Source organism: Jatropha curcas, chromosome 2, assembly GCF_041381405.1.
Source record: "Jatropha curcas cultivar XTBG-Jc1 chromosome 2, XTBG_Jcur_1.0, whole genome shotgun sequence".
Classification (NCBI taxonomy): Eukaryota; Viridiplantae; Streptophyta; class Magnoliopsida; order Malpighiales; family Euphorbiaceae; genus Jatropha; species Jatropha curcas.
The window spans coordinates 10,942,762-10,956,931 of NC_143152.1; the positions used below are offsets into that span (position 1 = coordinate 10,942,762).

At 39.0% G+C, this 14,170-nt stretch overlaps 1 non-coding gene across 1 annotated transcript; it reads left to right on the forward strand.

The window, feature by feature from the left end:
* The first annotated feature begins 7,912 nt into the window (after positions 1-7,912).
* Positions 7,913-8,018, forward strand: LOC149498237 (small nucleolar RNA R71). The gene has a single exon (XR_016319833.1). It is a non-coding gene; the product is annotated as a small nucleolar RNA R71 (small nucleolar RNA).
* The last annotated feature ends 6,152 nt before the right edge of the window (positions 8,019-14,170 follow it).

Consider the following 14,170-nt stretch of genomic DNA (forward strand, 5'->3'; position numbering starts at 1 on the left):
TAGTGCAACAGTGGCATTCCCATATGCAGAATTAGTCATCCTTTCTCCACGATTTAAATGCATACGATTAAAAGATCAAAAGGTCTTTATTTTGGGTTGTAATGGGGCTTTCTTGGTGCAAATTTTTGCTTAATCAAAAGAAGGGATAAAAGGGTAGTCAAAGAGTACAAAAGAATGTATAATATTCAAGATTCTATTTTAATTAAACTTTTACTAGTTCTAGGGAGTGTCTGTTTTGAAACTTTCTTACTAGCTAGAGGCATCTTGTGTAAGGTCTTTTCTTAATATTTTGGCACTTTTCTTCCTTGCTTTTTTTTTTTTTCATTCTTCTTGCATTCTTTTAATTTTCATGTGCCTCTTTCTTGATTCTTTCTTCTTTTCTTTATTTGCTAGTATTGATTGATGAATTCTCCCTCTTTTGTTGCTATATTTTAATTAAATGTCGAATCTTTTAATAATACAATCCTTTGTACTTAGGGTAGGGGATTTGAATTTGGCTTAAATGGCTTGGTTTATTGAGGGTGAAGAAGAAAATTTTACGGTTTAAGGCTTCAAAGTTGGTTTCAAAGGTCATATATTTTTATTTAGGTGGTCTAGGCTACATATAAGGGTCAACAAAAATTGCCTAAGTCATCTCCTTCAAAATGTAAACATTTAAATTTTTAGCCTCGAAGGGAGTTCTAATTTTTGTTCTAGGAATGCCAAGGTTTAAAATATTTTAGAGTAAAACACACCTTTATATCATAACTTTCATAAAAAATCAGTGTTTAAAAGTCTAGAAACAAATAGTTTAGATCAATGAATATGATTGAGTCAAAATTTCAAATTCAAAACTTAAATATGCTAGAATTGAGAATCAACTATATTTAACACTCATTACTAGACATGAGAACCTTCAAGCTTACTTGTAATCATTCCAAACATGTTACAAAAACAAAAATTTTTAGCAAAAATTCTCTTCCCCCAATTCAATCAATCACATTGTCCCCAATGTGCATAAATTCCCCAAACTTATTGCATTACTAGAAGGAAAGCAGTAAGAGTGAAAAAGAAACCTTACCAACATTGTATTGAACAATACAATAGAATGGGTGTGGAATGTGTCTTAGCTAAAAGAGCAACTAAACATTAAGAACAAAAACTACTAAAAAGTTATAAAAATTCAAATAACAAACAAACTAAAATGAAAGCAACCAAGACAATGTATTAGAAAAAATAAACATAAATAAACAAAAGAGAAGTGAGAAATCCGTCAATTCTCCGGTGGTGGGGGTGGCTGCAGAAGTTGGAGGATGGTCTGGAGTTGGCCTTGCATGGTGTCCATCCTAGAATCAAGACTGCCGTTCATAATCTCGATGGACTGGAAACGGTCCGCGATCATCGTTTCCATCCTATTAAGGCGCGTGTCAAAGAGGTCCATCCGAGACATCATTCTTGCAAGGACTTCATCATTCGACATGTTGGATGTGCCTTGGAACGATGGACCGACGCCGGAGGTACCTGCACCAAAAGAAGAAGGAAAAGGAGGAGGATTATCCTCTTCCATGTTAGCACCACCTGCTGTCTCGGCTCTTGCATCATCAGGATTTACCTCTGGAGCACCCACTACTCGATATGCATCCCCGATTTTTTTGATCAATTTCATGTGTATCATAACATCTAGATCTAGTCTTGTACCACGCCCCCCACCGACACTATCATAAATTGGCCTAGCCGGGTTCCAAACCTATAAGTACCTAGCAATCCGGGTCACAAAACACCCCACCATTATAGCCCCTTTGTCGGCTCCAGCCACCCTCGCAAATTTTTGGCAGAGCCAATAACCAACATTCAACAAAACCCCATTTTCAATAGCCCATAGAAAATATAATTCGTTCAAACTTAGCACCCCGTCGCTCTCACTCCTTCCAAAATGGTATTAGACAAGAATTTGTGAATGTATCGCAGGGAAGGTTTTTTTAATTTGGAGGCTTTTGAATATCTAGGATTATAATTCACTTCACCTGTCAAATTTCGCCAAGTATTTCGCGCACTAAAATCACTAGATATTTGTATCTGGCTATTGTCTGTAGGAAACCCAAAAATGTGGCTAATTTCATTCACAGTTAGTTCAAAGTCTTGACTAAGAAGCCTAAAGTTAACCCTGCTTGGTGGTGAATCAGACAAAAACGGAATAAAAGCGTGATAGGAACTCAGAAATTCTAGAGTTAGAGGTGCATAAACTAAGTCCTTCATATCAAGAAATTCCCCCCATCCTATTCTCTTAAGTGGTTCTAACACAATATCTCTAAGACCCACTTGTGCTAAGGCAGCCTCATCAATAAATCTATTCGGTAAAATAGGCCGAAGAGATAATTTTGTGTACCTTTCTTGTTGATCGGATGAGGCAAACTCGAATGGAAGTGCAGGAGGTGAAGGAGGTTGAGGAGCCATGGAGGACCGCGTAGTTGAACGCTTTCGAGCAGCAACGGAGGATGCGGGTCTGCTGCGTTTGTATCTAGGAGGCATTGTTGGAGTTGATTATGTGAAAATTTTGGGTGGAGAGTGTTTGATTTGAGAGAAAAGGGAGAAGAAAAGAGAAAATTTGAGAGAGAGGAGGTGACGGCTAGGGCGTGCGAGATGGAAAATGGAGGGTTTGGGGGCGTGCTCTTTAAATAGGGGCGCCAATAAATGAGTTGGTCTGATCGTGGCACGGCACGGCCTGCGCGTGCTGTCCTCTGACCTGCAAAACAAAAGAAGAGGCGTACCTGGCACGGGCGTGCTTCTTGGCACACCTGGGGCGTGCTCCTCTCTGACCCTTGGGATGCTGATTATTGCGCAAGTAGCACGGGCGTGCTACGGAGCACGGCTTGAGCGTGCTCTGCCCTGCCTCTCGAATTGAGGAGTGCCTGTGGATAGCACGGGCGTGCTATCTGGCACGCCTTGGGCGTGCTTGTCCCTGCCTCTCAAGTGATCTTTTCCCCCTTTCAGTAGCACGGGCGTGCCATTTAGCACGACTAGGGCGTGCTCTTCTCTGACCTGCAAGTGTGTTTGTCCCTTTTCTATGGCACGGGCGTGCTAATGGGCACGCCTGGGGCGTGCTCTTCTCTGACCTTCAAGTGTCAGCACCCTGGAAAAACGCACGGGCGTGCTTCGGGGCACGCCTGGGCGGGCTGGCTTCTCACCTTATGGCACAGGCGTGCCATTTAGCATGGCTAGGGCGTGCTTGGTTCTGGATTTCCACTTTTTCCTACAAAAACTCTAACTAAAATAAAAGAACACTTATGGAGAAGATTTGGGGAAATTTGACAAATAAAATAGAGAATAAAAACAAATAAATGGACGAAAATTTAGCAAGAAAAGTAGATGGGTTGTCTCCCACAAGCACTTTTGTTTAACGTCGTTAAGTTCGATGCACTTATCCTAGTTTAGGCTAAGCAAGACCAATTGTACTCTTGATGGGTTCAAAGTTTTCATTATGATAGCTTCTTAAACGTTGAGCATTTACCTTGAAACTTCGATTTGACTTACCATCCACTATTTCAACCGCTCCATGAGGAAAGATTTCCTTGATTGTGAATGGTCCAGACCATCTAGAGCGCAACTTACCAGGGAATAACCGGAGCCTAGAGTTATAGAGCAACACCTGCTGGCCTACCTTTAGATCCCTCATGATAATGCGCTTATCGTGCCATTGTTTAGTGCGATCTTTGTATATTCTAGCACTTTCATAAGCATGGAGGCGCAATTCATCCATCATGTTTAGCTGTAACAAGCGCTTTTGTCCCACTTCTTTGGCATTAAATTGAGAAATTGAATAGCCCAAAACGCCTTATGTTCTAACTCTACAGGAAGATGACAAGCCTTACCATACACCATGCGATATGGAGACATACCTATAGGCGTTTTGAATGCCGTTCTGTAGGCCCATAGAGCATCGTCTAGCTTTTTGGACCAATCCTTTCTTGATTGTCCAACAGTGGTTTCGAGGATCTTTTTTATTTCTCTGTTAGTGACCTCTACTTGTCCACTTGTTTAAGGATGATATGGAGTACCTACACGATGAGTGACACCATATTTTGCTAGAAGGGAATCTAAATATTTATTACAAAAATGCTTACCTCCGTCCGTGATTATTGCCCTAGGAGTACCATGCCTTGTAAAAATGTTTTTCTTGATGAAGCTCATCACACTTTTGGCATCGTTATTTGGAAGAGCAACAGCCTCTGCCCATTTTGACACATAATCCACCGCCACTAGAATGTATTGATTTGAATATGATGGTGGAAAAGGTCCCATGAAGTCTAGACCCCATATGTCGAAAATTTCGACTTCAAGGATGTTGTTTAGGGGCATCTCATGTCTCTTCGAAATGTTACCTAACCTTTGACAACGATCACAAAGACGAACATAGTTTTAAGCATCTTTAAAGAGATTAGGCCAATACAAACCACTTTCTAGTACACGCGCAGCTGTTTTGCTTGCTCCAAAGTGACCTCCACATTCCATTGAATGGCAGAATTTAAGGACACTTTCTATTTCAGTTTCCGGTATACATCTTCTGAAAAGCTGATCACTGCAATATTGAACAAAAATGGCTCCTCCCAATAGTAGAATTTGATATCATGAAAAATTTTTTTCCTTTGTTGGTAAGAAAAATTGGGAGGAGGAATTTTGCAAACAAGATAATTAACTATGTCAGCGTACCAGGGGGTTTGAGCATTTGCTACTAGAAGAAGTTGCTCATGGGGAAAGCTTTCATTGATTTGTAACTTGCTTGTATCTTCTTCCCCCAATTCAAGCCTGGAAAGATGGTCAGCAACGAGGTTCTCGGTCCCCTTTTTGTCGCGAATTTCTAGGCCAAATTCTTGCAATAAAAGTACCCAATGAATGAGTCTCGATTTTGCATCTTTCTTTTCCAGCAAGTATTTGATGGCAGAGTGATCTGTGTAGACTATTGTTTTAGCTCCAATTAGATATGCCCTGAATTTGTCAAAAGCAAAAACAATAGCCAACAATTCTTTTTCTGTAGTTGCATAGTTTAATTGCGCATCATTCAATGTGCGACTTGCATAATAAATAACATGCAACTTCTTGTCTTTTCTTTGTCCAAGAACAGCTCCTACAGCATGATTACTAGCATCACACATTAGTTCAAAGGGTAAAGTCCAATCTGGTGTAGTAATGATCGGAGCTGAGATTAACTCCTTCTTCAATCTGTTAAAAGCATCTAAACATTCTTTGTCAAAATCAAAAGGAACATCTTTAACTAATAGATTGCAAAGAGGTTTAGTGATTTTTGAGAAATCCTTTATGAATCTCCTGTAAAATCCTGCATGCCCAAGAAAACTTCTTATACCTTTCACTGTGTTAGGAGGAGGTAGTTTTTCAATTACCTCAATTTTTGCCTTGTCTACTTCAATCCCTTTTTGAGAGATTTTATGCCCTAAGACAATACCTTCTCTAACCATGAAGTGACATTTTTCCCAATTTAACACAAGGTTAGTATCTTCGCATCGCTGCATTACTAAAGATAAATTATGAAGGCATGCATCGAAGGAAGAACCAAACACAGAAAAGTCATCCATGAATATCTCAATAAATTTCTCCACCATATCTGAAAAGATGGACATCATGCACCTTTGAAAGGTTGCAGGGGCATTGCATAGCCCAAAAGGCATTCTCCTATAGGCAAAAGTGCCATAAGGACAAGTGAAAGTAGTTTTCTCTTGGTCTTCAGGGGCTATAGGTATTTGGAAGTATCCTGAATAGCCATCTAAGAAACAATAAAAAGGATAACCTGCAAGCCTTTCAAGCATTTGATCAATAAAGGGAAGGGGAAAGTGATCTTTGCGTGTTGCTTTATTCAGTTTTCTATAATCTATACACACACGCCAACCTGTGACTGTTCTTATGGGGATTAATTCATTGTTTTCATTAGAAATAACAGTCATACCTCCCTTCTTTGGAACAACTTGGACAGGACTTACCCAATTACTGTCTGAAATTGGATAAATGATGCTGGCATCTAAGAGTTTAATAATTTCAGCCTTGACTACCTCCTTCATGTTTGGGTTCAATCGCCTTTGATGCTCGATTGAAGGTTTGTAGTCTTCTTCCATCAAGATTTTATGCATGCACACACTTGGGCTTATTCCTTGTAGATCCGAGATAGACCATCCTAATGCCTTCTTGTGCCTACGTAAAACCTGCAACAACCTTTCCTCTTGATCAAGCGTTAAGTAAGAAGAGATAATAACAGGAAAGGAATGGTTCTCTCCTAAGAATGCATGTTTTAAATGAGATGGAAGTTGTTTCAGTTCATGCTTAGGTAGTTCCTTTTCTCTTTCATTCAGGGTGCTTGGTTCATTAATGTTATTTTCGACATGCAAAGTGTTCTCCACACATTCATCAACAACATCAATTGTAAAACAGTCTCCATAATCCATAGGAAGTTTACAAGATTTAAGTACATCAAATACAATCTCTTCCTGTCCAACTCTTAGAGTCAACTTACCTTCATAGACATCAATTAATGCTCTTGCAGTTGCAAGAAAGGGCCTTCCCAGAATTAGAGATCCTTCCCTGTCTTCATTAATGTCAAGAATAACAAAATCAACAGGAAAGATGAATGTACCTACCTTTACAAGCACGTCTTCTACAATTCCTCTAGGATATTTAATTGAACGATCTGCTAATTGCAAAGACATCCTTGTTGGTTTGAGCTCTCCCATACCTAACATCTTAAAAACTTCATAGGACATAAGATTAATACTAGCACCTAAATCTGCCAAAGCTTTTTCAAAGTCAAGATTGCCAATGTTACAAGGGATAGAAAAACTTCCTGGATCTTTTAACTTTGGAGGCAGTTTGTTTTGGATAATTACACTGCACTCCTCGGTTAACATTACCGTTCCTTGATCATCAATTTTTCGTTTCTTGCTCAGGATATCTTTTAGGAATTTAGCATAGCTAGGCATTTGAGCAAGAGCTTCAGCAAAAGGAATATTGATTTGAAGCTTCTTGAACACATCCAGAAATTTGAGGAAGCTCTTGTCATCTTGTGCTTTCTTTAATCTTTGTGGAAAGGGAACAGGGGGAACATAGGGTTTTACCTTTTCTTTTTCCTCTAAGTCAATGATAGGCACTTTTGATTGTTCCTTTTCTTCCTTTTCTTTCCTTGGTGGTTCATCTAATTGTTTGCCACTCCTCAAGGTGATAGCCTGCACTTGTTCTTTTGGATTCTTTTCAGTATTACTAGGTAACGTACCTTGAGGTCGAGATGCCATCATGTTTGCAAATTGCCCTAGTTGAATCTCCAAATTTCTTATTGCAGCCTGTTGGATTTTATGGTTTTCCTTGGTTTCATTCCTGAATTCCATGTGTGATTTGGAAAGAGCAGTGAGGAGGTCATCATGAGATTTCTTTTCTGGAGGGTGGAACCCTGGTGGTGCATTCAAGGCATTGTTAGGATTACCATAAGATAGATTAGGATGATTCCTTAACCTGTTATCATATGAATTTGAATAGGGGTAATTCTTTCTTCCTTGATTCATCACATAGTTCACTTGCTCCAAAGTTTGTGGATTTAAGGAGTCCATGATGCATTCCCCAATTCCATGTTGTCCATTGCACCTATCACACATTTGCATAACAGAATTTACAGGATTAGTAGTTAACATGTCCAATTTCCTTACCATGTTATCTACCTTGGCATTGAGTGCTGTAATGGCGTCTATTTCATAGACTCCTGTGGTTCTTCTTCTTTCGGTATTATTTTGGTAGTGGCTGTTGCTTGCCATTTCCTCTATCAACTCATATGCTTCACCAATTCCTTTCTTTTCAAAAGATCCACCTGTAGCTGCATCTAAAGTAATTTTGATGTTAGGAGATAATGCATTATAGAAGGTTTGTACCTGTAACCACTTGGGCAAACTGTGATGTGGGCACTTTCTTAACAAGTCTTTGAATCTTTCCCAAGCTTCATACAAGCTCTCTTGATCATGATGAGCAAATGTCATTATCTCATTGCGCAACTTGGTGGTTTTTGAGGATGGAAAGAATTTAGCTAGAAATTTTTGAGCCAATTCATCCCATGTTGTAAAACTTCCAGCGAGACACGATTGTAACCATGATCTAGCTTTATCCCTAAGTGTAAAAGGGAAGAGTCTTAATTTGATTGCATCTTCAGAAACACCGTTTTGTTTGAAAGTGTCACAAATTTCCAGAAAATTGGTGATGTGAGCATTAGGATCTTCACTAGGCAAACCCCCATATTAGATCGAGGTAGAGAGCATTTGGATAATTGCGGGTTTAATCTCAAAGTTATTAGCTTCTACCCTAGGTCTAGTAATACTTGAGGTTGTCCCATTCAGATTAGGTGTTGTATAATCCCTTAAGGTACGGACCGGATGTTGAAGTGGTGGTGTGAATACTCAAATTTTGAGGCTCAAAAAGCCAGTTTTCCCGGCCGCGGCGGTGGCGGCCGCCCTTAAAAGCGGCTGCAGTCGCCTGTGAATACCCTTTTTTGAGGCTCAAAGAGCCAGGTTTCCCGGACTGCAAATAGTCCGGCCGGACCAAAGGCCATTTTGGAAGTTCACCGGAAATATGCCAATATGGTACTTAAAACGTCCGGGACGTCGCAAGGATCACGAAACTGGTCATGGAATATTTTTTGGAGGTCCGGAACTCCCGGAAAAGCCTCCGGAGCGAAAAAATCAACAGAACCGCCGGCCCAGCCGCCGAAGCGGGCCGCCGGGGCCGCCGAACCCGGCCGCCGAGCCCGGTGGCCCGGCCGCCGAAACAGTCCGATTTCGCCTATAAATAGTGGCCCCGGCACTCTGTTTTCCTCACTCAGTCTGTGTTGACGGACGCTCCTTCTCCCCTACGCTCCTTGCGATTCTTTACTGCTTTTCTGCATTTTAGTTTAGCTTTAATTGCTTTCTTGCTTTGTTAAGTGGTCATTAAAAATCAAATTAATTAATATTACCTTAACGAGGAGCTTAACCTGGAGTTAAGAAGCGGTCGACGATTAAATCAGGTACACGAACTAAACTCTGCCTATTTAATTTTAGCACTTCATGCATGCTTCTTTTCTACTCCTAATAATTCTAAAATTGCATAAAAGCATCCACGTCAATCATTAGGCAAATAAACTGCCTCAATTAAACAAATTTAGGCTAAACGCCCGGTTAATCAATAATCGTGGTGATAAGCTTAAATCCGACAATATTGGCTAAAAAGCCTAGTTAACCAATAACTATGGTGAAATTGCCTTTATTTCGAACAAATTCGGCTTAAGTCCAATTAATCAATAATGGTGGCCAAATAGCCTTCATTACACACATTTTTTCTTGGCAATCAATTGCCTACATTACAATTCAGTTAATAAATTTTTGGTAAACCAATTGCCAATAAATTAGATTAACCACTTTTTAGCGACAAATTGCTTAAATCAAAAGCTTTGGCAAAATGCCTTAAAATTAATCAATCTTTTGGCTAAAAGCCTTAAAATCAATCATTTTGGCGACAATCGCCTAAAATCAATCATTTTGGCAATCAAATTGCCTAAATCACTCTTTTTGGCTAAAAGCCCTAAAATCAATCATTTTGGCGACAATCGCCTAAAATCAATCATTTTGGCAATCAAATTGCCTAAATCACTCTTTTTGGCTAAAAGCCTTAAAATCAATCATTTTGGCGACAATCGCCTAAAATCAATCATTTTGGCAATCAAATTGCCTAAATCACTCTTTTTTGGCTAAAAGCCTTAAAATCAACCTTTTTTGGCAACAATTGCCTAAATCAAATCTTTTTGGCTAAAAGCCTTAAATCCACATTTTCGGCAGCAAATGCTTAAAACAATCAATTTTTGGCAAAATGCCTAAACAAAATGCACAAAGCATACACACACTCAAGCATTAGGCATACCCATTCAAAGCCCTTCAAAGAAGGCCTATCGAACTACGTTGACTTTGATCTTCCATTCAAACGGAAGTACGTAGGCACGTTTGGGATTTAACCCCGAGCGGCAAGTCGAAATCACATAAACTTTTTTTTTATTTGGTCCAATTATTTCATTTTACCCTGCAAAGCATTCATCCATAGGTTAGTTTATCAACATGACATAGTCTCGGGATCCACCTCGGGTTCGTAGACCATGCTTTAACTTTGGGTTAATTAATCTAGCATTTAGGTTAGTTAATTAAAAATTGGAGTCACTTAGGGTTTTTTCCTAGTTTACCCTAAAATAATTAAACAAGGTGGCGACTCACACATCACGTGCATTTCTTCCTTAGTCACATGCATCATATGCATTTTTGATGTTTTGGGGAGGGGTTCACAGGTGGCCCGACTATGTTTTCGTTCTCGTTTTCGTTTTCGTTGGCCATGTCTGCTTGTTGTTCGAGTTTTATTTCTTGTGTTTTTCTTGCAGCGTTGAGCCTTCGAAGAGTTCGTTCAATTTCCGGATCAAAGATTAGGGGTTCAGTATTTGTATTCCTTGATCTTCTTTGCATAAAACAACCTGGAACAGTACTTAAAAGAAAATTAAATAAAAGAGTGTCTAAATTAACAATAGGGTAATTTGTATTAATATTGATACGCCAATCCCCGGCAACGGCGCCAAAAACTTGACAGCGTTTTTTCGCAAGTGTACGAAATCGCAACAAGTAATATAGAGTAAGAGAGTATCGTATCCACAGGGATTGTTTATCAATTACCAAAATTATGTTAACCTATTATTATTTAGACGATGATAAGAGAGATTTGCTGTAAAGTAAATAAAATTTAAAGTAAAAACAGAAGAGATCAAACACAAAATTCAGGTGAAAAGAAATCAGAGGATTAAGCTACTAGGGAAATTGATTTCACTTAATTCTATCCAGCTTATCTTATTAGTTCATTAATCAACTTTAATTGTTCAAGTAGGAGAAACAACCCTAAAGTTACTAACAAGCTCTCCCGATTTATTGTTAGCTATTCTAATCCAGTTTAATTACTTATCTTTAATAGTGAATTAAACATAAATCAGATCATTAGGTTTTATGGTTGTTTTGTGAGTTCACAACTTAATAATTTATTAACTTATGAAAACCCCCCTTGAGTCAAACCATATAACTTCCGCATCAAGTTATTATTCTCAAGTAAATTATTATCTTTTTCATATCAATAACCCTTCTCCCGAATGTGATTATTGAAATAATTCAATCCAGGGGAAATTTTCTGCCTGGAAGCCTTAAGCACAATAATACGTTATAACAAGAACAAAGAAAAATAAATCTAATATTATAAACTGGAATCGAATTAAATTACATCAAATCCCTAATATAAGAGTTTAGCTAGACATAGTAATTAAATTAAACTCAATCATACTTGTATCATTCATCATATTTAAAGATAATAATAAAGAAAGAAACAAGATGAAGAGTTTAGAATAAAAACTGTATCATAACTATGTTGATGGCTTCCTTGAATCTTGGCACAATTAATTGATGCTTGAAATCTTTGAGAGAGAGAATTATGTAAAGAAATTGCATAAAAAACGAGATCCCTTGTTATGAGAAGTTCCTCTCTTTATATAGAGTTCCTGAAGGCAAGTCTGACTCCTTTTAGGAAATAGAATCCTTATTTAGTGCAAAATCCTTTATAGGAGATCATGACTGTTTAGGCTCTTGATTTCTTCTTGATTAGGACTCCTTTTTCTCCAAGAATAGGTCCAGGTCTTGTTTAGTGTGTTTAGGAAACTCCCTGAAGTCGGCCCATGTGAGAAAAAGCTTGATTTGCGTATTAAATTCACGCTGGTTCCGCCTGCACAGCACGGGCGTGCTTCATGGCACGGGCTGGGTGTGCTTTGGTCTGGAAGTCTGGCTAGTGAAGCACGGGGTGTGCTAGGTAGCACGGGCTAGTGAAGCACTGAGGCACGGGCGTGCTACAAAGCACACGCAGGGCGTGCTCTTCTCTGGAAGTCTGCCTAGTCTTGCCATGGGCGTGCTATGCTTGACACGCCCTGGTCCCATTGTAGCACGGCCGTGCCTTTTGACACACCCAGGCCGTGCTCTCTTCTGTCTCTCCCTTTGTTTCCTTGGCTTCTAGCACGGTTGTGCCTTTTAGCACGGCCTGGGCGTGCTGGAAGCTAAGTGCCTTGTATTATAAAGCTCTTTTCTGCGCCAAATTCCTACAATTTTCTCTTAGATCAAGCGGATTAAAGATCAAGGAAGCTTTTGAACACAATTATACTAAAAGTGATTTACAATCAAATTAAAGTAATAAAAACTTACTAAAATTCTAATAAAAACTATATAAAAAAACACTATAAAATTTACACTTATCACGACTCAAATTGTTTATAAGACCGATTTATCGGCATCGCATATCCAAAAAGATTTTTTATCACCTTTTTCCAAAACAACAATAAAAAAACAATAAAAGTAGTTTTCCGAGATCCTTTTCCGGGGTTTTAAGGGATTTCGACGCAAACAGTTTGGCGACTTCACTGGGGATTTTGCACCTACTAATCCCCGGTTATTTTTAATAAATTTAGTAGTTGCAATTAGGAATTGACTCTAAAAAGCCTACTTTTTCTAAATAAAAATTGATTAGAAAAGCCGATGGAAAATTTTTAATCGTCCGTATATGTTTAATTGCTTTCCTTTTTTTCTAGGATTTTTGCATTCATACCGCATTTCTCTCTTCTCACCTCATTCTACCCATACTACCCTTCGGTGCTGGTGTTAACTTTGACGGTGGATTTAGCCTAAACCTCGCGTTTTAGGTGCATCCATCCGAGAATTAACATTACTACCAACCGCAAGCCTAGTACCTCAAAGGTGCGTCAAAAGGAGTAGGCCCAACAAAGCCCGAATCCTGTTTGCGGAACCTAGACTTTGTTCAGCCCAATAAGACTAAAGCCAATGCATATAGTTGAAAACCATAGTTACTTCCCTTAAGGAAATACCCGATTCTATTTGCTGTTGATATGCTGCATTCATTTCCGAGAGATTATATCGTCAATCTCAAAACCCCATGTTGGTTGTCGAGATTAGACCAATTCCTAGGAAACAGATGTCGGAAGTTATACCAATGGAATCCGTGTGTGGGAGAAATAAGGTTGGAAGGCATGCATTTCCCAACTCCCGTTCCCCTGTATGATATAAACTGTACATATGTTGTGACATTCACGCATCATGTAACATTTTCTTTTTCAGCCATGCATTAATAAGAGCTAATGTCCAGTATGGACATTTGACCTTGATTTTCAGACTGGATTTCAAATTCGTTTTGAATAATATTATAAATTAACTTACAGTGAATCAATACCCAAAAGGAAAGGGAGATATAAGGGGGTTGCGATTCCTTTGTATCTTAACATTTCTCGCATTATCTGAAAATAAGTGAGAGATTACAGAATTTTGTAAACAAAATGAAATGAAAATCCTGCTTGGGGCCATATGTCCCAAGGCAAAAAGTAAGGATACAACAAAATAATAACAAAAGTAAAATCCCGCTCGGAAATTCTTTCATTCCGAGGCAAAAGTTAGGGATTTGAGAGAAAATAGTTGATCGTAAATCCAAAAGGAACGGTCGACAACAGATAATGCCCAAAATGTTCAAATACAAAATAAGTTATTGACATATTATTCATACCGAATTTTTGGTCCAGTTGTCGAAATCGAGATCTTATTTCCATGCTGGCCTTAGCACATTAGAAATGCATTTCTCATCCTATGTGCTTTCATTTTTGCATGCATACATGCAGGACCCTCTTTAACTCAGAATTTTTTTGCCAGAATTGATCCTTCCCTGGAAACTGCTTCGAGAGCTTGGAACTGACATCCTGGTCAGCGTCTAGTCAGAACATCCCCAATCCCCGAGTTTATCCCAGTCAGTTCAGTGAGCTATTTAAGTTCATCAGATTCAGAGACCAATCCAGATCCAGTAGAAATGGCAGATGATATAGGAGATGAGCCTGGATTTTCGCAAGCTCAGATAAGGACCATTACTCAGATTGTAGCCGCTGCTCTCGCCCAAGATAGGGCCCAAAACCAAAATATTCCCCCTTCTAGCAGCCAACCTGTGGTTGAAAAGAGGCAAATTCCAGATCCTGTGTCAGATAATCAGACCTCTGTGGGAAATACTACCCCTGTCGAGAATGATGTGCTCAAGCAACTTGCCGAGCTGAAAGAAAGATTTG